This window comes from Pezoporus flaviventris, unplaced genomic scaffold (genome assembly GCF_033815535.1).
Source record: "Pezoporus flaviventris isolate CSIRO_AGI_PZ_B2104156 unplaced genomic scaffold, CSIRO_AGI_Pfla_v1 ptg000015l, whole genome shotgun sequence".
NCBI classification, from domain to species: domain Eukaryota; kingdom Metazoa; phylum Chordata; class Aves; order Psittaciformes; family Psittacidae; genus Pezoporus; species Pezoporus flaviventris.
Window position 1 is genome coordinate 24,250,114 of NW_026892563.1, and position 24,066 is coordinate 24,274,179.

The 24,066-nt window shown below is 37.4% G+C and overlaps 1 long non-coding RNA gene across 1 annotated transcript; it reads right to left on the reverse strand.

Annotated features, from left to right (window-relative positions):
- Positions 1-327: 327 nt before the first annotated feature.
- On the reverse strand, positions 328-3,583 carry LOC133269463 (uncharacterized). Its single transcript, XR_009743464.1, has 2 exons — positions 3,145-3,583; positions 328-1,716 (listed from the first exon to the last, which is right to left on the reverse strand). It is a non-coding gene; the product is annotated as an uncharacterized LOC133269463 (long non-coding RNA).
- Between the last annotated feature and the right edge of the window lie 20,483 nt (positions 3,584-24,066).

The following is a 24,066-nucleotide window of genomic DNA, read 5'->3' on the forward strand; positions in this document are numbered from 1 at the left end:
CTAACATTGTCCCTGACTACTGTTTGAGTATCAGGTCTGATCTCTGAGCAATGAAAGCAAGCTCATGCTTTTTGGGTTTTGTTTCTTAAGCGCTTTTTTATTTCTTAGAAAGAAGGACAGACATTTGGCCAAATCATCTTCTTGTTAACATGCTTTCATTTGTTGAACTCATTCCCATTACACCTAGGAGAAAAATGAACGCACTTGCACAGTAGTGTAATATGAAATCTTGATACCATATTGAAACAGCTAGACATTTCAATTCTTTGCTGATAAATTTGTTCCTTTGAAAATGTGGAACATACTTCAAAAATATCAATGTGATGCTTCGGTGAACATCCCTTTATTGAAAACCAGAGTAACGATACAATTCTGGTCACAGATGAATGGCCTGACAAAGTCCAGATACAGACAGTCAAGGTCCTGCTCTGCTTTCACATTCTCAAGACTGATTACAGTGCAAGTGACCCCCCATGCACCCCAGAGAATAACTGGCCTTTCATTTATAAATCCTTTAGGTCCATTTTGTTCTGATGATGGAATCTTTCCTCTTTTTCTGCTACCAACATTGTTTGCTATCTATATAACTCTTGGAACATCATGACGATTTGCCGAGAAAGGGGGATAGCTCTACCTGCATTACTAGAAATGGGGTGAAAATGTGTAATATTGAAAAACAGACCTGCTCAAGCTATTAGCAGTTGCAAAGAACACTGACTCTCAGACATCCAGTCCACTGTGCTATAGCTTTTCAGGTTACGCTGACAGTTACTAGGTATAATTGAGATTGCACACTGACAATACAGAAAGAAAGAGAAAAAAACACTCTGAAAGAAAACCTTATTTAGAGAAAGTGTTAGAACAGAAGGATTGAAAGACAAGACTAGTGACATGGGGAAAGGAGAGTCTGAGCAACAGCATAGAAATGAAGATATCTGAAAGTAAGAGAAGAAACACAGCACCTTCAAGTAACAAAGCAGTAATTTTATTTGTTTTGCATATAAATCAAGAGAAGACGTATCAGAATTTAGGTGAGGTGTGACTGTCAGCTAGAGTTTTCAGGAAATAAAGATAAAAAATTATTCAAGTTGTGTAATTTTTGTGTTTTTCTACCTTCATTTGGCACCCTGGAGTCAAAATTTGCACTGAAAGCCCTTGCCTTTACAGTTTTATGTTTTCATTTTGCTGGTGGTTCTTTCCTGGGGGTTTTGCATGTGCAAATGGCATAACCAGCTACTAAATCTGAGCCTCAACTTCATTTCCTAGTTTCCTTGGAGTCCAAAAACCAGGAACAGAGTATTTTCTTCTGAGAAACTCTTCCATTACCCTAGGTTAGAATGCTGGCCAAAACTTTTAACACCTCCTAAGACCCCCTGTTTTTTGACCAAAGACCTTGGAAGGCATTTCTGTCAGCTGGTGTTGAGCTTAACATCCTTTAGAGCTTGCAAGACGTCTCCTGACATCCCACTGCACAACTCCAGAGGTGCTGAGGGACTGTGGCAGCCCACTGCGCCAGCCAGGCTCTGGTGGAGTGGTGGCTATGGTCTCTCTCTGCTGACCTTGTTGGGCACCTGCAGTGCATGACCCACCTTGAGCTCAAGTCCTACCACTATGACCATGGCTAGAGGGGGGCAATTTTTCTCCAAAGTTGTTCACCTCCTGCTCAAATCAGTGAGTCTTGTGTGAACAGGGCTCCTTCCCCTGTGCCTAGCTGCTCTGAAAAGCAGAAAACAGATGACTGAGTAAAGCATCATCTGGGATATTAATAATATCATTTCCAGGCTTCTAAGGTTATGAAGACTTCAGCCAATACAGAGTGTTTATTATGTAACTGTTCCCCGCTAGTTTAGATATACAAACTTGTAGGGTTAAAAAAGTATATTACATTGGAATGATTATAGAGAATATTTGCATTCCTGTTTGAATGGATCTCTTCTAGGTTTGAGAATACTGAATAATTATGGAAATCATATGCATATGTGTGATGTAAAAAACACGGTACGGTGGAGAAAGTACGGGGAATCTACAGTTACATGGTGTAAAGAGTCTACAGCTGCACAATTCACTGTAGAAAGAATAACTTCAAATGGCAGCAAACTAGACACAAAATTAAAAGCTTATAAAAACATCACTGTTCACAGAATAAGAAAAGGACAGATTCATAAATGTATATGGATAAGTAGCAAGTTAAAAAGTGTGATAGAGAAGAATATATTTTCTGTATTTCTTTCTTACTTCCAGTACCATTTCACATCTAAAGATCCATTAGGCTACACTGATCATAAAATCACAGATTGGTTTGGGTTGGAAGGGATCTTAAAGATCCCCTAGTTTCAGCCCCTCTGCATTGGGCAGGGACACCTCCCTCTATACCTTCCTCGCCTCCCTAAGGGTTCCAAACTCCACCATTTCTTGGTTGCACCATTATGATGACCATCTGTGTAAAAAGTTAGCTTCAAATGACACATGAATTTTAGACGTACACTATGAGAGGGAAAATTTATGACACAGTAATGTTCATCAATATTTAATATATTTAGAATTGTTTTTCAGACCTGCAATGATGAAAACAAGCTTATGTCACATCTGCAAACTTGAAACAAATTATTTGACTTGAGGAATTAGGTTATGGTTGCCATTGATTTCTAATTTTGCAAAAAAAACCACCCCATGACAGCAGGCAGCAACAGAAATTATAGGTTCATTTTTTTAAGGTACACCTCAAAAAAGATACAAAAGCCAGTTTTGCTAAGAAGTGCAAAGTGGTAGCATTATTCTGTTCTTTTGCTGCAACCTGTGTCCTGGGTTCAGCAGTAGCAGTCATGTTTTTTCCTTTGTGTTAACTAGAATACGATACCACCGGCCAAGAAAACGAGTTCCACCCGGAAGCTCCTGTCCTTCCGGGTAACTCGTTTTCTTGGCCGGTGGTATCGTATTCTAGTTAACACAAAGGAAAAAACATGACTGCTACTGCTACCACCAACGCTGTTCTCAAAACTAGAAGTCAAAACCCAGGACAACCTGTTAAAAAGCAACTCAGGTTATCTTTTAGCACGAAAACACTTCAGAAGTATCCTTAACAAAATTAGATGTAAATGAATTAATAACCAGAAAAAAGAAGAGAAATTGAATGAAAAGGAATACCTGATAAAGCTGGCATGCTTGCTAGTTTCATGGCAAATTTCTCCAGTATTAGCTGTTCTATCACAAAATACGTTCCTGTTGCATCCATGAAATTTAACACGTTTTAATAAAATTAACAAATTAATACAGCAGTACCAGCAGTTGGCTATCTGTAAAGTTCAACATTGAATCATAATTAAGTCAGGAAAATCTGACAAGTGTAAGAAATCACACAAAGACAATACAGAAAGTAACCAAACACCCTTAGTATCACAAATTCGGTCAAATCTGGCACTGGTTTCTGTTACTTCTGTTTAAGTTCACCTGGAATAACAGTCCCCAATGCATCCTTTTTTTCCAATTAGAAATTTAAGATTTGAATTATATCAATTAATACAACAATAGTTTAATTATATTAAATCACATGAAATACACAATGAAGAAGAGTGTGTGTTCAGATGATCACCCTTAATATGTGTCACATATTAAATAAATTAATAAAATAAGAACAGTGGTGCATTTTCTTTCCCATGAAATGTTATGTAGCTATTTCAGCAGCCACTGTTGGTTGGCAGATCGGTTTAAGGAAAACAGAGAATGTACAGCCTTAGATATAATTTCTTTTCCTAGGGCACCAGGTGCTTTAAATGCCATCAAAAGGACGCCCTAGGCAGTGCCATACTGTCCAACATGGCTTGGCATAGGTTAGCTCAAAGCCTTTGTGTCTTCGCAGACTTTGATTAAGGGCCAGTGTTAGAACTCCTATGGGTTTTTACTTGATCCAGTGTAGCATAGGGATTTTATTTTTTTTTCCCATCACAGCTGCCAAAAATATGCCAGTTAAGATAATTACATTTCAATTTAAATTGGTAATTTAATGGAAAATTTTAAACCAGGATGTAGGACACAATACATATTTCTAATCCTATTCCACAACAATACTTTTTGTCTGTTGTAGATAATTTAGGGGCCCAGTTCCATGTTTTTGGCACTCAGTGAGAACAGGGAATTTTAGGACTCCATTGTTTTGGAGGATTGTCTCTTCCATCTATTTTAAACCTTCAAAACTCACTTTGATTTAGTTTTATCCATTTACTGTTTGCTGCTTCATTAACTACCTGTCTTTATGAGCCACAATACACGTAATAAACAAATTCTTCCTGAATATATTTGCTCCCTTTTAGAAGGATAAGTAGAACCCAAGATATTCTGTCTGCCACTTCTCTGTTGTTTTCATTATTTGTTTCGAGGCTGACACTGAAGCCTGGCAGTCGCAATATACTGTAAGGGGAATAATTTTCCTTTGTTTAGAGAGCAGTGTGTGCCGTCATTTACATAATAAAATCCTCACACAAATAACAGATGGTGAAGAGGCACTCATGTTGCCACAAGTTGGAAGCATGATACAGTTCCTTGATGAACTCGTTTCTCTTGCTTTTGCCTACAGATGTCTACCAGCTATTAAACCTTGGGGATTAGTCAGCTGGTGAAAGGTTTAAAGACAAGCAAAAATCTGTCTACTGAATTTTGCTGCTTCCAGGAGTAGTGAATGTTAAAACCTGATAGAAATGCACAATCCATTGAAAACAGTTTCCACTACCATAAAAAGTAAATAACAATCTATTTTTGACATTCACTGAGCTGAAATGGTTCACTATAAAAGACAGAAAATACCATTATTGTACTGAGTCTGAGATGTGTTCTGTCTTTTTGGAATCCCCTTCTGAGCAGAAGCTGGGGGACAGAGTGAGCCATGCTAATGCTGTATATTAGCAATATCAGCTCTTGGATGCATTACCATTAATTCTATGTGCAAATTAACTGCCTTAAAACAAACGTCTGTCACTAGAAATAACAGCCTGTGTACAGTGCAGTGGAATAAGATCACACTACGCTCCCTAATTAGAGTTAATGGGTCTGCTTCTGATCCCATTTACACTGATTTTGTGATCATGTAATCCATGCTATCATCTCCAGCGGAGCTGCTCTTTGAAATGAATCAGTCCCTGGGATGACACAGAGGGTATTTAAAGGAGTGGTCATTTAGTTAAGTCTAAATGTTGCTCCTTAGATGCACATTTGTATATTGCTGTCAGAGCTGGATTGCTGCAATCTCAATGCAGGGGCTGAGATGGGTGAGATAGATATGCAAAACTATGGGTGTATCTTATGACCTCTGTTTTACCTGAAATGTGGCATTTCATACAGCTGTATGGACAGAGCAAATACTTAAAACTTGCTACGACCCTTAGCATCTACAGAAAAATAAGTAATTTGATTAAAAATTTGTTACCTCACAACTTTGTTCTCATCATGTTAACACACTTTGGTCTGTGTGCATTAGCATATTAATGCTTTCAAATGCTGAAGAGACCTACAGCCAGCTCATTTACCTTCCTGTGCGCTAGAAATTTGGCCAGAATCCAGCAATCTGTTTTCCCATTCAACAATATATGCTTGTTCATATTGACAAACACTACTGATTGAGAGTGCAGCTTCCATTTTATGAACACCAACATAGGGTTCAAATTAGCAAATATTCCTCCTTCTGGCTCTGCCAAGGGGCAGGCAGGGCAATAGGGGTGGTTTATAGTTGTGGGCCTGCTTATGAGCTATCCTATGTCGAGGAAGCCCTGTGCTCATGCTGCAGTGCCAGCAGTAGGAGCCTCCTATGCCCAGGCTAAGTGTGAGCACCTGAAGACACCTCATTGCAGGAAGGGTGGCCCAGGGCATGGGCAGTCAGCTAGCCTTGGTTGCAAGTCTAGTGGTATTCACCAAGCACCTCGACACATCAGGGTCACCCTTTGTCATGCCCCTATTTCCTTTGGAAACACATGCCTTGTAGTCCTAAATAACCAACCCTGAAGCTGCTGATGTTAGTAAAAAGCAGAAGCAGCAAAATCTCTCTAAGCAAGAAACTGCTGCTGCAACCTCCTCTCCTATCTCACCTTCTCTATTTGGTTATTTGGTTCTGAAAAACAAGTAGACTGTAAAATTCTGTTTTATGCCTCCCATGTTAAAATCTACAGACATAGAAGCTGTACTTAATAGAGCTGTTAATTGGATGCACCCTCTTCAGGGAGATATGCATGTGGACAAGATCTCTACTCTCTAAAATTTTTGAAATATCCCAGACCAAACAGAGCCCAAATCTTTAAGGTCTGCATGAGAAAGAAGAGTACGTTATGGTGGTTTGGAGCTCTCATCCAGAATGTGGATTCACAATTACCTTTGATTAACCTGTTTGGGATTTGCATTTTTTTCTGGTTGTTGCTTTTGGGGCTTTTGTTTTGTTTTTTTTTTGCCACATGAGCCAGTCCACAAGGTTAGAATATCTTGAATTGTCAGATTTTTAGTTAGTACATTTTAAAGAAAAATTGCAGGTCTGATCATCCCATAGCATGGAGCCCTGACGATCTACAGTTTTTAGAATCCAGGAAAAACACTATTATTTTTAATCCCAGTAGCTGACATGGTGGCTGAAGCTGTCACTCACTGTGTTCCGAAATTCATCAAGTTAAATATTTGTCCTGGTACCTAAGGATCCCTTTGGAGAAAATGCCTGCATTCATCCCTTACCAATAGATCACTGACTCTGTAGAGTCATCTCCCAAAGTGGGACACTCCTGCTTTAGAGTTTTCCCCAACCTATTTCTGGATCAAAAGGAACTTCTACCTCCTTCCAGAGATTCCCACATCAAAAGTGACTTGTTACTTTTTGGGTATCTTGGAACAACATATCAGGCTGCTGTTTTGCAAAACCATCATACCCCATAGGAATATCATGTATTAATGCAGAAACATGAACCACTTAATTTGAAATCACTTGTATCTCACGTCATAAAAGCAAATACAAATCCAGAGCCACAGAGTTACATGAGGATACAAGCAGCAAAAGGGAAATAAATTTCTTTCATATCAAGGTCAAATCCAAAAGGTATCTCTCCCTCTCTGGAGATGCTTTACCTGACATTGATTATGTTACCAGGAACTTATTACTCCTTATGCAGTTTTTACATCTGCAGGTTATACTCACAGAAGGGAATATTATGTTCCACTCAGGAAGCCCACTGAATTTTCTTAAGTTAGGAAGACAGTTTCCATTTCTTACCTTTCTCCTTCTCTCCTTCACCATTCCCCGGATTAAAGAAATCCAGAAACCTGAATATTGAAAAGGGCTGAAAAACGTCATCTGTGTGGTTTTCTTAGGTCATTTGAAATAGAATTTTGATTATTTTCCTCCCACTGACAATAAAAATACATTATTTTCATTTCTACGTGTTTTGCATTAATTAGAGATGCATAGATACAGCTATGTACCACACATTTTAATAGTGAAAAGTACATATGCTTGTAAGTTTAATAATGTTTGTCAAACAAACGATACTGGGACTAAAGAATAGATGTTAGCCACTGCATAATATGGATGTGCTTGTCAAGCTATAGCTAACATATGTGTTAAAGTTAAACCTCTACCACAGTTATAGCAAGATAAAAATAATATGCTTTAATAATTAAATAGTGACAGTGAAAATTAAATTAAAAAAGTGACCAAGATTTCTTGTTGTCTGATTGGATTTCTCCAGTTATAGATTACAAAAGTATCAGTGTTTTGGTCATAAATAAATCTCAAGACATTTACTTCATTTTTATGCACAGACATTAAACCTGAAGCACCAGAATCACAATATGAATAACTGAGGACCATATTTAAGTGTCTTCTTGTAACAAACAGTGTCTTAATAGTAACATACAACACTGACTGAGAAATCAAATATCTATGTATCTTCCATAAATCTCTCTCTTTTGCATTCCCTAGAATATGCAAAAGAATGAGTACAAGGAGAGGAAAAGCACCCCATACTATCCTGCTGTTAATTCAGGATTTAAACATAACTTTTAGGTTTTAAAGAAAATAATTTGTAGAAAAATGGTACTTAAAGCAATGGTAATGAGCCAACTCTAGGAAAAAAGGGGCAGCTGTTTTGATAAACACTTTCACCTGAAAAGGCGCTGGTTCAAGCAATTGAAAAATTTGCCCTCACTCTCCCTTAATTATCCAGAAACACAGTTCATAACACCTTTTTCATGGTATTTTGTATTTCTAGTTCTAGACTTCTAGAAATAATGAAAACTAAAAAAAAAAACAAAACCAACCAACCAAAAAGAAAAAAAAGCCTCAAACAAAACCAACAAACCCAAGCCCACAAAACCCCTTATCTTAAAAGATTATCTAATTTTATAGAAATTAGCATGTTTAGTAGGCTAGTTTATGGTTGGCATTAAAGTCTTCCTTCCCAGCAAAAGGCAATGAGTTGTACAGTACTGCATGACCATGGCTGCATCTGTCTTGTTAACTCTTTGCTGCTGAAAAAAACATTACATTTTAAGCAATATTTTTATCAGACCCTTTATTATACTTTTTATTCTTCTTTTGAGGTGTCAACTATTACTTTTTTTTCCCTTTTTCCTCACTCTTCTTCAGCTCCATAAACCTGTTTTACTAATGAACACTTGATTCTTTTGTTTTTTCTTCCCCCATATGCCCTAAATTCTTATTACCTCCTTTTAAGATCCTTAATACTGTCTCAGACAAATAAAAGCTTCTAACTAGCCTCAATTTTAGTGGTTTTCCTATCACCTAGAATTCAAATTCAGACTTCTTTTTCTTGTAGGGGTAGATATTCACTGCCAAGGACTCCTCATCTTTGTCACTCTATGACAAGACAGAACAACTGAACTCCAACATTTTGTTATAATCCATTCCTACTTCCTCTTAAGCTTTTATCAGAGTCTCTAACCACATAGATATCTTCTTACAAGCACTTATTTCTCCTAAACCTAGTTCTTAATACTTCTAGGTAAGGATTTTCCTTGCCTATAAGCCTGTAATGCTATGCTATGGGTTATAGAACAAAAAATTTAAATGTTAGCTCATTGGAAATATAGTTGTACTAATGTTTGTACTGGTATTTCCTTTCTTTTGACACTGACACATCTGTTCTACTTGTACATAGGGTTTAAAAGACTATGGTGCCAATAAATCATAAATAGAGGGATTCTGTTCTGGTTGCCTTTTCAGTTCACTTTTTATTCTCCCATTCTTGTTTTCCAGAGAGATCAGAAATAGGTGCAAACATCCCTCCCTTCCCAAAGCTCCTATTCTGCAGCAGCTGCAGCACCTCCTTAAGAGCAGGGAGTAGTCTCAGTTCAGAATAAATCATGACACTTTCCTTATTTATGTCTTGTACTTCTTGTAAGTTAATTATGGAACCCGCAAATGGAAGTGATTGCAGAGTACAATAACCCAATGGATTTTTTTTTTCTTTTTTTGTTCCGACAGTATTTGGAAATATTAAAGGAAAAAAAAAATCTCACTACTACTTGACCTACAAACAGCTTATTTATCTGCTGGAATTTTTGGCTCATTGATTTGTATTACCACTCTTTTTGAACTAGCTAATAAACAGCTCTTCAGCTTTTCCCTCCAGTTACAGAAGACTCAGAGAGATATGTGCTAAAGACATGAGGGAAATAGGAAAATGAGAGGAAAGTGCAAGCAAACACTCTTAAACCCTTGAAAAGATGTTCCAAACATAGTTTCTTTTTGCTTTGCTTGACTACTATCCATTAGCATTTATGTCTGAGTAATAGCAATATCCTAAGAAAATGGGGTAGTCTTCATGCTAACAAAACAGTGCCTACCATGGTACCTAAAGACCCCATAAAATTAGAAGGTAGTCTCTTTTCTCTTTTGCAGTCCTAAAATGTTTTGGACAACCCAGACATCCAGAAAACAGGGTCATAACTTGAAGACCATTACAGCTGCTTCATTGCCTACTCATCCTTCGAAATATTTTTTATATCTTTTTGCCTCCAATTGCCTTAGCGATTGTATTAATAGAATCTTCTCTGTCAAGTAACCTGCAATTCCCTTTTCAAACCACAAATTTAGAATCTCTCAGTGAAACTCACACAGCACATTTTCTGTGTCATAGCTTTGATTTTACACAAGATGATGGAGTTCTTGTCCTTTCCTTCATCCCCTTGAAATAGCTGAATAAGTAATATATTCACAGAGAGCTTAAAACCAACAAAAAAAAATTATATTCCAGGATATGTGTTCACAATTCAACAACAAAAAATTATGTTGCAGGATATGTATTTACAATTCAACATAGGTATTTTCATCTTAAATAATTCTCTCAACTGTGTCATATATCTCAAGCTTCCGATAAGACAGCAGAATGTGACTGTTTTCCTTGCTATTTAAAATTACACTATCATAAACTCCTGAATTAGTAACTTCACTGGAGTTATTATTCTTTCTTTTTTATATCTTGAGATATGTTATAAGCCACTAATTCCTACTGACTTGCTAAAAATTCAGGATGATCAGACTGTCAGTGAGCCAGGTCACACAGCTTTCATTACTCATAGCAATAAATCCTCATCATTGCCTTCCTCTAATCCTAAGAGGCAGTCTCCATTTTCATGGCAGAGAACGGAGGAGCTTTTTTTTTTAGTGGAACAAGTTTCACTATATTGAATCAATTAATATGTGACGATACATTCTTACTGAATATTAGCCCATCATTACTGGCAGAATGAAAATACTTTCCAAGCAATTTTGAAAACTTAGGTCTCTGCACTCACTAACTGCAAACATTCCCAGCTGCATACCTGCACTCTTTTAAATCAGCAAGATGTGCTATTCAATGTGAAAATCATTAAATATAGTACTAAGAGAACAGACTAGTATTAGAATCAGTAAATAGTTACAGTACATTTGCCACTTGTCAAAATAACAGGATCCAAATTTTTGAGATATATTTATACACCAAATTCACTTGTAGAAGGGGGAAAAACAACAACTAGATATTAATAATTTGAAGTCTTTATCCTTATGTGCCTAAATCTTTAATATCTGGTTCAGATATTTTCTTACCTATAGGAACATAATGTCCCTGCATAGTTAAGCCTCCATCAACATGGCTGATGCATTCAGATTTCCTTTGTAATGTGCACACAGGGGTACCTAGCTCCTGATACTCAATGTGAATACTTCAACAGCTTTCACCTGTGCTCTTAATCTTTCCTGTTCAGCTCTGTCTAAACCGCAGAAATATCTGAAGCAAAATCATAAAGGAAGTCTATGCTTGACCCCTGCTGAAGAAATTCTCCCAGGAGAACAGGATCTGGTCCTATTTTGGTGAATGCATGCAAAGGAGTCACTTCAAAATGGAAGATCAAATATTTACTCCTAGCAGACACCTTCACACTCTCGCAGACAAAGGAGATAAAAACAGATCTAGGGAAGAAATTGCTTAAGTCTGGATCTTTCCCTCTCTAGATGTTGGCTAGGCTATAAATTGAATCTAAATTATGAGTCAGGAAAAGATTACTCGCATCTTCTCTTCCTCCACAGACACTTACAAAAGACTGGTTGAAGTAATAAGACAGTGGTTGCTGAAAACACGTATCTCACAGGAAAACTTACCACTTAGCAGACTCCTGGCATTGCCCCTCCAGACTTAAACTGTTTACTAGAAGAGCTTTATGGGCTCTATCTTTCTATGATTTTTGGCAAGCTGCCTAGAGATTTTATTGTACAGTAGAGAATTAAACCTTGACATGCAACGTTTTGGCTTTGCTTGTTAACTCTGCCAGTCTGCATGTTAAACAGTTACATGCTACTGAAATGCAAATCACTCTTGTGTCCTGTTCAGAGCAAAGAGAGCAAACACCAACTCAGTACGGTAAAACATGAGAAGGATGGTGCATAAGCTTGGCTTTTGGCATACATGCAGGTCTATGATGATACTAAATCAGAGTAAACCTCTTTAAACTGTATCTGTTTTGGTGATAGTAACCCCAACACGCTCTGATCCTCAACAAACTTGCGCTGAGGGAGTTACAAGGGTGCTCACAGTTTAGACTCCTGGGATAGCGGGGGGTTCTGCAGCAATTTATATACATAGAAAGCCAATGATTTCCAGTTAAAAATATCTCCACCTTGTCCTTTTAAAGAAATAAAATATATACCTATTACCAAAATTTACAAAACTTTAAATTAGACCTTCATGCAAACCTTATTTGTGTACCTACTTTACAGATATTTGCAGATGTTGCACTAATGCTTCAACTGACCTGTAAAAATAAAATTGGAAGGGAAGACTCACCCTTCATCCATGTCACACTCCACCAGGCCTGAGAAAAGACTAAAGAGTTTGAATGACTGGTTTCAAAGGGAAAATCCAAAGTTGTGTAAGTGCTGATCTGGTCTTTCAGCACTGTGCTTCCAGCAACTGAACTGAAGGAGCTTGGTTATTTCAGCAGCCTGAGAGCTGTGGCAGATTCAGACTTCATCAATATTACCCCCATCCATCCATCTTCTTCCTTACTTATCCTCCAAGAGGATAGGTTGTGACAGTAAATGTGTTGTCGTACTAATTCTTTGCATCCTATGATCCCCTTCCACCAATTGAATTCCCAGGTTTAAACATCCAGCACTCACGCATTGAACTAGTTTTACTGTCACTATACTAAAAGAACTGAAACAGGTATTTGACTGTTTCTATATACCTAAACAATACAAATCAGGTAATACCAGCTCAGTCAGATTATAACCCTAACCATTTTGCACAGCTACATGATGGTAGAAAGCAAAACCCCTGTGATTGCTCTCTCTAGGAGCCCTCTGCTCATTCAAGAAAATGGAGGAAAGAAAATGTACTTACAAAAAAACCTGACAGAGCTTTGCCCCACTGCACCATGGAAACATATGACGTTTCAAACAAGGCACCAGTCTAGGCCATAGGAGACTGGTTCTATTTCCAGGTCTAATATACAACCTGGAGTAAATTGTGCCTGCGCTCTGGCTTTCTCCACCTTGAAAGGGATTTTGGAGGTTGCCTGTTTTACTCTGTAAAGCACTAAATTCTACAGGCACAAGAGTAAGGTGTTATTATGTTTCACAACTTTATCTTGACTATCCGAAAACGTATTCTTCCATGCCGGTGGCACTGCTATTTGCTTGTTTATAATGTACTTTTCCGTCATTCAACAACAGATGTACTTTCTGGATAGTCTTCAAGATTGTTTTACAGAACATTTGAGACTGTTTTGTTTTCATTTTCTTTCTTTTGTTTCTTATTTTTTTTAAGCATTTTATCCTCAGGGATTTGGCTAAGCTATGACCATTAAAAAATTATACAGCGATGTGTAGTTTCTGTTTTCCATTTAAGCTAACTTTTGCACAAATAAATCTCAAAGGTTTGAATATACCTTCTCCACTTTTCTGATTCTCTTCCCATGAATGGCTGCCTTCTGTCTGGGCAATGTCCTTTCCTCTTGTAGAACTGTTATTAAAGCCAAATGTTGCTTAAAATATAGATTACATTTACCTTGCTCCTAGAATTAAGAACATAGTGATTTCCTCACCTTCCTGTTTGTCCAAATTCTGTCATCAGTTTTACATAAACAAGTCAGGTAGTCTTTCTTGAGACCAAAGAGATGATGACAGGAAGAAAGCAGACCAGAATGAAATTTGCAGAAAATATGACCCTATACAAAAATCCCACAGTGAATTTCTCAAGTCTCCATGCCAGAGAGGCCCAGACTGTTAAAATAAACTTAATCTGTCAAAAGCATGGTTAATCCAGGTCATGACCTTATTTTCTGTTCCCACCCCCCATCCTTTGATGTTATTAAAGCCATAGCTTTTCAGAAATTACATATTTTACCTTTCAAATTTGACTCACACTTTAGGAGGCTATGGAAAATTTGAAGCCAATCACAACTGTCTGTGATCAGCTGCAGCAAATGGAAACAAAAGGACTGCAGGATTGTTTCAAAATAGCATCATAAAATTACTACAACAGAGACTTTCAAAACTGTGCTGGAGTTGCAACTATGCAGCTCTCACTACACTTTGTAGGGGCTGCATACCTATGTTGCCTAAATTGTTTTGAAAAACTTTGGTCTGCATGCCTCCTGCAAATAACACTTTGAATGCATTGCTTAATTTACTTACTTTGCCTGCTAAAGAATTCTCAAATTCTAAAAATCTCGAGTAGCTTCAAAATAGCGCTCTTTACAAAGACACAAAATCCTGTTTCAGAAACAGTTCCTTCTGTTTCTTGAGCATTAAGCAGAGACACAGAAAGAGAATTAAAATCTGATGTACTCTGACATATCTGATCTGCAAGCATTTTTTATCCAGTTGGAAGCCCACTAAGAGTCAGCTTGGGAATATTCAGGTAAGCCCAAGAAGAGACACTGGCAAGAAAACAAAGACATCTAACCTATTCCTATTCAAAACAATTATTTCTAACACACAGACTCAACCTAAAAAACTTTGAGAATTTATAAAGATACAATTATCTACAGTTCTCCCTTCACAATACCGGCATTTTACAGAATGTGGATCCATTAAGAAAAAAAAAAAATTGCAACCTCCCAGTCTTCCAAGTTTTACGTGTACAAATGGAGGTCAATTGCTTCCTTTTCTGAACCTCAGTCCTGGTACTGAATTACTAATTATTTCAGGTAAATTGCATTTTTAGGGATAGCTTTCAGGTTACAGATACTCTCTCCTTTACTTCTATTATTCTGTTTGAGAGTTTACATGGTCACAAAAGAACAACAAAATAATAATAATAAAAAAATAAATAAAGTAACCCCTCCCCTCCCCCAGTTTTCAAGTAGGACCAAAGCAAGTCAGTCCCTTAGCAACTGATTAAGAAATTTTATGAGTATTTAATGAATTGTCTTGTTGTTTCTCTTAGCCCTGCATAAATAATATTCGCATAACCCATTCATCACTTTGCAGGACTGATAAAAAATACCTGCAACCCAAATACAAGTAACAAAACACACCACCCCCAACACAAATAGCAAGACACACTACCTAATAAGAACACCTACTTAGATCTTGGCTGGACATTGCTTACAGTGGTGAGGATATAAATTGGTGATATAATGTGTTATTATGCAATTCTGCACAAAGACCCTAATTCACTTGAACAGGTATGTCTTTTGGAAGGCTTATGTATATTAACCACAGCTACGCAATTATTTGTTAGGATGTATGAGGTCATACGATAATAGGTAAAAGCATAATAACTATGAAAGCAGAGAACATGGATATAAGACTTCTCTCATGGAAAATGTTCAAAAAGAGAGTTTATGGAGGAAAAAAAATAAAATTCAGTGTCAGTTCAGCAGTGGCTCCCTGCCATATTTGTAACAAACTCCCTGTCATATTTGTAACAAACCCTTTACTACGGTCACACTTTTATTCACCTTCAGGACTACACATACTTTTTCGTTAAAGCCACATCTACACAGGAGACTATACAAAGCTTCGCTTATTGCATGCCCTGATCCACATATTCACCTGCTGCTTTCAACATCCAGAGTGAGTCCTGGCAAAGAACTGGCCAGAACATGAACTAATAAGCCTATGAAGTTTATTGCCTGGGATCCACCACTGAAGCTGCTGTCAGAAACAAAGAAATAGCAACCTGTGAGAAGTCAGTGAAACAGTGGCAAAAGCCTCTGGCTTGCTGAGTGAAGTGAGGAAGTGGTATTAGGGGGAGGGATTTGGTGTCTTTAAAATCTCTCAAAAAGTACAGAGACTCCATAGTAATTTCTTCCAAATAATTCTAACAGGCTCTGTCTCACCTCACTTTTTTCTATGCAAGAATTCAGTATATCTTTAAATTCACAGCAAAAATTACATTAACTGACATTTTCAGGCATTCATTGCACTGTTTACAATTCCGAGTAATGTAAGCCTGTTTGTGTGTACATACAGACAACAGCAACAGGATAAAACACAACATGTCAAACACTACTTAAAACATACATAATAAAAATTGTCTTCTTTCTTCCATCTTTATTTTCCTTGTCAGCCATCTTCTGCTTCTCTTCCCTTTTCAGAAGTCTTCACCTCCTAATTCTGCTCCCTAGATTTTGTCAGCCTTTTTTCTTCCTTCTCTCTCTTCCAAGTCTTTAGTCATTCTTACTCTCTTTTGCCTGTCAAATTTGCTTTTGGATAAAGTGCTCTCGACACTATGTAAATAAATACAAGCTGAATGGGTACCACAGGCACTAGTCACTTCTATTGTGCTGCAGTAAACAATACTTCTCTTTTTCATTGCTGCTGCCTGGAACAATGTATTGTGCTCAGATTATACCCACTTCATGTATATATTGTTTCACTTAATAGAAAGCAATTTCATATAGATTGCAGAAGCTTCAAAGGAATGTTTGAGGAAAAAAATGTAAAAACAATCTAACAGTGTAAGGAATAAGAAACAGTCTGGCCTCATAACAGCACATACTGCATGTATACATGAAGTAGAAGATTAAAATTTAAGAGCTCAGACATAAAAAAAATGGGGGAAAGGACTGTTATGCCACCTATGCTAAAGGCTAAACTTCCTAATGAATTCAGCTCCCATTTCATTGTTAAATTAAGGAACACTCTTAGTATCCTGACACAAGCCATCTTTTTGTCAAAGCTTTTCTTCTCTCAGTCTTCCCCTTCCTTCTTGTCTGGCCTCCAGACCCCAGAGCAAGGAGGAGGAGGTGGCAAAAGCACAGGAGAGGGACAACTGTGGCTGTGTTGCTGCTGACCTATGAGCAGGGGTGGGAGCTTCACAGAAATGGCTTTTTCTGGACATAGATAAAGTTACGATAAGCCAGACCTTGAACTATGAAAGCAATATTTCAAATAATTAAAAAAATGTCCTGCTATATGTGTGTTTGGGACAATGGGGAAGGAAACACTTTAGCTCCAATCAATCTGTTGTCAATTATGGGAATATTAAGTCTGTGAATACGAATAACTTCTTCACTGAAATCAGACATTACTGGAGCAGAGGGCAGAGAGGAATAAAATACACAGGTTTCGGCTAACACAGCTATGGAATAAATGTTGATGAATAGAAATAGGTGAGAACAAAAAGGAAGAAACACAAAGGAGTTTAATTAAAGTAATTGGTTTGAAAACATATGGTATGTTTATCACAGCAAACCTTCTTTTCTTCTCTGTACAGCAGCCAAATGAACATTTCTTGTTGATGATGTTGGTTTGGTTTTATCCCAAGTTCTGCAGTATCAAAACATTTTATCTGTACACTTTATTTTTTTTTGTTATTATAGGTGCTGCTGTAAAAAAGGTTATTTTTATATTAATGTTCTTACTCATTCCCTCTCCCTCAAAATTCCTTTCCTTTAAGCTACTCTTAAGAGAACTTAGCAGAAAATCTTCCTCTCTGTATAAAGAGAGAAGGAAAAGTTCCCTTTCCCTCTTAAACTACATTTAGGGCTTGTTAGGGACAGAGGAGGAAGTAGAGATTGATAACAAAGGAAAATAATGAGGAAGATAGATAAAGATATAGTCTTTGCTTATTTAAAGCTACTCCAAGAAACATAAACCATTAGCAGATTCAAACCTGCATTGAAAATAATTGTTTGCACATCTTCTGCTGGTTTGTCTGTTTCAAACATATACTTATTCAAGTTATGAATACCAGATAGTGTTATTTACTTCACTTCATCCATAGTGGTCTTTCTCATGCCCACGGAATGCTTCCTGATACAATTTCCTTTCAACCGACTTTTAGAGGCATGTACCATAAAAGCCAGCTTGACATATTGTCTCTTGGTGGTGATGCAAACCCAACCGAGTTGCTCACTAGAATGCACTCTTTATTAAAGCAATATATTACTTACATTATTATTACTATCTATGATTTATTCTGGTAGCACTAGTAAGGCCTCCCTACCCACTCCTGAGTAAACAGACTTTATCTAACTCAAAATTGAAATAAGACTGGTCTCAGAGAACCTGATGGTCCGTGTCTTATCATTTGAAGGGGAAGGGAGGATAAATTATTTTGCTTCAACTTTTCCCCTTTCATGGTTACATCACCCTTGCAGGTTCAAAATAGCAGGACAGACAGTGATACCCTTGTGAACTGATAGAAAAATTGTTTCACAGAAATGCCAGCAAAAAGTGCTCAAGAACCTCATTATCCCCATACAGTTTGCAGGTTGTGATGCTTCTTAACTTCATCAGCAAGGTGAAAACACTTAAGGCTATTCATGATATAATATCTTCCACAGTATAAAATGTTTCATTTAAAGAAGTACTAACTTCCTTAGTTATTATGTTTAAGTACATAATATAATTAACATTTACTTAATTTAGATTGGGAAAACACCTGCATTTATTTTCTTTATATGCACATTTTTGTTAAAATACATCAGATGGCATGAAGGTGTTTGGGATAGATTTGAATAGATTCATGATGAACAATAATTTTGTTCAAACCGCATAATAGTTGCATGACCATAGTGATTTATAGCAACAAATATTGGCAGACTAGGAGAAACGAAACTCTCGTGTTGAATTAGGCTCTAGGACGAAATTGTCTCCTGGCTCAGCTGTTTGCCCCAGAAGAAACATGCTATGAAAGCAGCACTGATCACAACCCCTGCAGTAGATATCAGAAGAAAAGAAGAAGAATGGCCTTGGAAATTAAATTATTTTCAAATTCCTATAGTCTTTGTAGTCACTTGTATAAAGCCTCAGAGACCATCTTTGTAGAGCATCAAAAATCAGTATGTATTTACTTGTTTTAAATGGAAATTATCTCTATATTTAAGTCCTTTAGTAAAAGATAATGTAGTTCTGCAAGCATGAAGTCAGAGTTTAGAAAGAGATTCATAAAGCCCTATGGCAAGACCAGGATTCAGAAGACTGAAGAAGGGTGTTCCTGTTCTCTCAGAGAAGGGACATAGTGTCAGCTAGGTCACAGTAACAGAGCACCACAAGTGTGAATGGAGTCTCTGTGATCAACAATACCACATGAGTGTGTTCTGCTTCATAACTGTCCTGACAGAGCAATTTGGTGGAAACCTGTTCAGCTGATCTGGTGCCCTTCACAAGCATTAGAGATAACCACCAGTTTTGCTTCCAGTAAATTATGATCACTATTTTTTTTCACTGTTCACCAAAATTAAACAAATTAAAAAGACTGCCTGTACTTGTGACCTCCCTGTCAAATACACACCTAAAATTCTATTTTAGAGTCATTCAATGATATTTAAAACTAAATCTCACAGGTCTTTGAACAATAATGATAAATTTTCCCAGGCACAATTGCAAACACTTCACTTCATTAGCCCTGGAGTCCTATTTGCCTTTTTTGCTGCCTTTGCAGTACAACTACACAGAACCACCTCCAAGACTAATGCACACATATCTTTCATTATTTCCAAATGGTGAACTCCTACTTGACAACAGGAATCCTTTTTATATTGGCCCCAAAACACATAACCTTCATGTTGCAATAATAAAGTCTGCTCCTCCTCTTTTTCTTCTTTCCTCAAGAAAAAAACAGTTCTTGCAGAATGAAATCTTTGCTTTCCTGCATACTGCCAGTGTCACTTAGTTTTACATCATGAACAGTTTTCACTAGCACTCTCCCTATGTGAAAAGTATTAATTAAATAGCAAGTAATAAAAACCTCAGGAGTGATCCTAAGGAAATTTAATATGTAACCTTTGTCAGCTAAAAGACTAAAGATTTTGCCAATTTGTTATCGATCTCAGATTTCTGCTACTTATCCCATCTTCTTCACTATAACTAATTTTCCCTGCTACTATTTCAAATTCATAACAGAGGTCCATATAGACTAAAATCTAATATTTTCTTTGCCTACAAAATGAGTTACTTAAAAATTTAATGAAAATATCAGGTTATCTAGTATAGTCTTACTTTAATAAACACATACAGTGATATATCCCATTTTTTTAATTTGCTGACATATTTTGGTTATTATCTCAATAAAAACTCATTATAGTGACACAAATTTCTGACACAGATTAAGAATTTGATGGGTGATCTTGAACAAAGTAACTTCAACTCTTCTGGCTTCCCATCTGAAACTAGAAATAACAGTAGAGAGATTCTTTAATAGTTATGGTGAAAAAATCACCTGTAAAAACTAGATAATGACAACTGTATTGTTGCTTCTTCATATTGCATATTTTTCTAGCCCAAGTATTACTAGTGGATACCAGTCAAATTACAAATGCAGTAGTACCATTTCAGCAGAGAAACCTAAATGCTTACAACACTAAACATTCAGTCTTAAAATTATTATTGATATTATTATTAACTGAGAAGAACTTCTGTACAACATCCTAATAACAAAACGGTATTCCATAATCACTACTTATGTCTTGGAAAATGCAACAGGTGGATTCAATGGAAACCAAGGAGATGACCACTTTTGAACAGAGGTGGCCTTTACTTCCTTGGAGTTCTTACTGCAACACTGAAGAGTTTTGAGCATGGATGGCATGAAGGACATATTTATGTAGTTATTTGAAAGGGGGCTTAAGCAACAAAACTAAAACATGAGCACAGCAGCCTGAAGGGGGCATCCTGATTCTTCACTGGAAAGGAAATTTTGCAGAATCAACTGGAATCTGGTCCAGCTCTCTGCAGAGGCTGATGCTTTATAAAGGAGCCTTTCAGACTAGCTTCCATATGTGTCTCCACCAGCAAATGCTGTACTTCTGAACAAGTGGAGGCACACCTTCCCAGCTACCTCCTCCAAATGGGAAGTTTCCTGGTTCCTAGGTATCATGACTTCCATCTTAAGGGTTGATTAAAGCCAGACTTAGAGAGGCTTTTAAAGCATCATAATTTTCCTGTCACCACTTTTCCCAAACTATAGCTCAGGATAGCCTGGTGCCTCGTACTTACAACTTTGGTCTAAATGTGCAGCACTGAGCATGTCTCAAGGGATGCTCCAGAGCTGTCCTGGGACTAGACACACTCAGAAACAGGCCTTCATTCAGCTGCAGTGACTGTTTTTCTATAGAAGATTTAGTCACCACTATTTATTTTCAACATGCCCTTTTTCTTGCCTTTGTGAGTCTGATGCAGCCCCTCCTGAATTGAGGCTACCTACTCTCAGCTCCCTGGTCTGCCCCATAGGTTACCTATGTGTCATCTTCACCAACCACAGGCAATTCTGCATTTTCACAATTCACCCATCAAGTCTTCAGGGACTGTACTTAAGGAAGCTCTGTATATTCCCCAGCTGTACATCCCACACACCCACACAACTTCCAACTTCACAATCAGATATGAGTTATAGAAAACCAAGCAGCAGAATCTGAAGGTGTTTCCCATTTCATTGTCCTATGTGCCCTCTTAGAGTGCACAGCTGATGATAGGACATATCAGAAACTTAAGGCAGTGCCACAAGCATTAAAGAATGAGGATTGATGCCTGAATGTCCTCAGGAGATGAAAGAAGCTACCCAGCGCCACACAACACGATAACAGCATGTTGGACTACACAACATGATAACATCATTGTGGACCCTCAGTCCACCATGCCATAGGTACTATTTTGAAGTGACTTAAAAACGGAAGGCCAGGAAAAGGAGGTACTCCTGGGACAAGAAAGGAAAAGCAATTTCATATCCCATTGTGACAAGAGTGAAAACCTGTCCAGAGAAGAAAATCAAGACAACAGCAGGTTGAGGGCAGGGTGGTGTTATGGAAAGGCAGAACATGACAATAAGCTGTGTAGCTTTTCTGAGAATCGGGAAAAGCAAGATTTGTAACACAGCAGAGTGAGGGGAAAAGAGTGTAGGAAAGAAATTGGACAGATTCTTGGGTGACATGGTTTACTGTGTGATAAACCATGGCAGGGGGGTTGGAACTAGGTGATCTTAAGGTCCTTTCCAACCCTGACTATTCTATGGTTCTATGATTAACGGATTTTTTTTTTTTTCTTTTAAGGGCAAAATTCTTCCTGCACTAAAGGAAGCATGTTTATAGTTTCAGAATTGCAATAGCAGCTTTGCTTTTCACTTGCTTTGAAAGCTGCATGCCAGTGATGAGGCACTATAGTGGTTTAAGCTGAATCGTAAATCAGCCACTCAGTCCTCGCTCACACCCCTCCCTTTCCTCCCACACTCCTGGAGGGATGGGGAGGAGAATCGAAAGAATGTAACTCCCATGGGTTGAGTTAAGAGCAGTCCAGTAACTAAGATATAACACAAACCCACTACTGCTACCACCAATAATAATAATGATAAGAGAAATAATAAGGGAAGAGAATATAATACCACCCACCGACAGATACCCAGCCAGACCAAGCAGTGATCTAGCCTTTATAGGTAACTGCCCCCAGTTTATACAGTGGGCATGACATGCTGTGGTATGGAATACCTCTTTGGCTAGTTTGGGTCAGGTGTCCTGTCTCTGCTTCCTCCCAGCTTCCCCTCCTCCCTGGCAGAGCATGAGACTCAGAAAGTCCTTGGTCAGACTAAACATTTGAGCGGTAACTAAAAACACCGGTGTTATCAGCGCTGTTCCCAGGCCGAAAGTCAAAACCACAGCACTGCACCAGCTACTAAGAAGGAAAAAAAAAGACTGCTACTGCTGAATCCAGGACAGGCACCATTCTGTTCCCACTTCTGTGGTGCAAGCAAGTGCTTAACCAGAGAGGGACAAAATAATTGCATTGGAATTTTATTAGGTAAAAGGTGTTTTTGAAGCAGCAAGCATTTCTGAAAGCTTGCCTGTTTTCACTTAAGTCTATTAATGTCTAAGGCCCATGAACTATAAAAGCAACTTTAGGACAATTTGTATCACTAAGGCAAAGTGGAAAAAAAGTCTATCTTGTGTTATACGGAAATAACTACTGTAATTTTTCCTCACTATTAAATGAAAGCCAGCATAACTCTAGCTACCACTTCAAAGATAGCAAATCTCAAGAATACTGCCGAAGCACTGTTCGATGTCATATTAGTAAATGGCTGTCAGATCTTCAAAGGTGTAATTAAAGACACTGCTATAAAAAGTTTAAGGCCATTTATGCATTTGGACACTGGTGAATCTACATTTTGCTGGAGAGAGGCCTCCATGAGCAAACTTCCAATTCATTTGAACCTGACACTGTATATCAATTTTTACTTTCTATTTCAATTGGTAAAAGTTTCATAATGAGATCAAGGCTAAGGATTTAACAATAAGAAAATAATAATCATATCAAACATTATTACATTTCTCAAAATATATCAAAAGTTGTTTGAGAAAAGGTGATAACAGCAATGTTGGTTTTAAGCAGCAGAACAAGAATAAGCTTTTAGGAGGAATCTTTAGACCTAATAAAAAGGAAGAGAAAAAGCAAAATACAGACTTTTTGATATCTTCTCTTTTTTTTATTATTTTAGCATGGCAATGACTTCTAGGATTCCTGCAACTTGGCTATACCCACAAGGTGATTTAACTTAAAGTGTAGTTATTTTTCTTCTTTATCCTCAAAGAAATGCCATTAACCTTGAGCTTGTAATGTCAAACAGTAATGGTGAAATCTGCAGTCTACATTGTTCTTTGCCCTTCCCAAAACATTTAGTAAAAGTGTGGCAGAAAGCAATCTGCAGAAAGTGTAGGGGTAGCTAATGGAAAATACTGACAGATCAACACAAGGGTTTTAAAAAAGAGCCTTCTTGTCTGCCAACATCGTTGCAACAGTTGCTTTTCTTTTTTAATAAATTCTAAAAAGTAAAAAGTAAAAAGTGCCAAACTTCAGTCAGAAGTATTTGGTTGTTTAAAATTGGGCCATAAATATGATTTAATATAGGATCACCTTACCTTTTTAATACAAATGTTTTAAACCTTATATTATGCTCCACATGAATTATACATCTGCAGTTCATATCATTTATAAATGATGTGGCCTTTAAGGAATTTGACAATGGACTGATCTAAGATCAAGGGGAAGCTCTCCAGAATGTTTTTAGGAATAAACATCAATCTGACATTATAATTTTTTAAGCATTTTGAAGCAAAGTATCAATTTTATCAGATAATTATCTGCTGGAGGACAGTGTATGT